This window comes from Nannospalax galili, unplaced genomic scaffold (assembly GCF_000622305.1).
Source record: "Nannospalax galili isolate Female #2095 unplaced genomic scaffold, S.galili_v1.0 scaffold663, whole genome shotgun sequence".
Lineage (NCBI taxonomy): Eukaryota > Metazoa > Chordata > Mammalia > Rodentia > Spalacidae > Nannospalax > Nannospalax galili.
Genome location: NW_008351881.1, coordinates 114,174 through 115,686, shown reverse-complemented (window position 1 = coordinate 115,686; position 1,513 = coordinate 114,174).

The window sequence follows — 1,513 nt, the reverse complement described above, 5'->3', positions numbered from 1 at the left end:
TAATTTGATCTCTTCTTTTCCAATTATTACTCCTTTAATTTCTTTCTCTTTGTCTTATTGATCTTGCAAAAGTTTCAAGCACTGTGTTAAAGAGGAATGGAGATAGCCTTGTATGGTTCCTGAATTCAATGGGACTGCTTTCAGTTTTTCTCCATTTAGGATGATTTTGGCTGTAGGTTTGTTATATTTGGCTTTAATAATGTTGAGATATGTTCCATCCATTCCAATTTCCTCTAGGACTTTGAACATAAATGCATATTAAATTTTGTCAAAGGCCTTCTCTGCATCTATTGAGATGACCATGTGGTTCTTTTCTTTGAGCCCATTTATATGATTTATGATGTTTATTGACTTATGTATATTGAACCATCCCTGCATCTCTGGAATAAAGCTAACTTGATCATGGTGGATGATATTTTTGATGTGTGTCTCTATCCGGTTTGCAAGTACTTTGTTGAGAATTTTTTCCATCTATGTTCATTAAAGATATGGGTATATAGTTTTCTTTTTTGGTTGTACGTTGCCTGGCTTTGGTATTAGAGTGATGCTGGCTTCTTAGAAGGAATTTGGAAGTTCTCCCTCCATTTCTTTTTTTAATAACTTAAGTAGTATTGGATGTAGATCCTTTTTAAATGTCTGGTACAATTCTGTTGTAAATCCATCTGGTCCTGGGCTTTTTTTTCCCTTGGCGTTTTGTATTACTGTTTCAATTTCTTTTTGGGTTATGGGTCTGTTTAAGCTGTTAATCTCTTCTTGGTTTAGTTTTGGTGGTTCCCATGCCTTTAGCTATGCATCCATTTCTTTTAGGTTTTCGAATTTGGTAGCATATAGGTTTTTAAAGTATTCCCTTATAATGTTCTGTATCTTCCTGGTGTCTGTTTGATGTGTCCCCTTTCATCACTATTTTCTTGATCTGGAGGTGCTCTTTCTATCTTTTGGTTAACTGGGCTAGCAGTCTGTCAATCTTGTTTATCTTTTCAAAGAACCAGCTCTTGGATTTGTTAATTCTTTGTATTGTTTTCTTTGATTCAATTTCATTGATTTCTGCTCTGATTTTTGTTATTTCTTCTTGTCTGCAGGGTTTGGGTTTTGTTTGCTGTTGCTTTTCAAGTGTGTTGAGTTGCACTGTTAAGTCATTTATTTGTGTTCTTTCCGATTTTTTGATGTAGGCACTTAGAGCTATAAATTTCCCTCTAAGAACCACTTTCAGCATGTCCCAGAGGTTCCTTTTCGTTTAGTTCCAGGAATACTTTTATTTATTTCTTAATTTCTCTTTTGACTCATTCATCATTCAGGACTGTGTTGTTTAATCTCCATGTGTTCATGTGGTTACTGGGGATTCATCCACTGTTGATTTTAAGGGTTACTGCATTGTGGTCTGATAGAATGGATGGAATTATTTCAATCTTTTTGTATTTGTTGAGGTTTGTTTTGTGCCCAAGTACGTGGTTGATTTTGGAGAAAGTTCCACAGGATACTAGAAAGTATATTCTTTGGTGCTTGGGTGGAATAT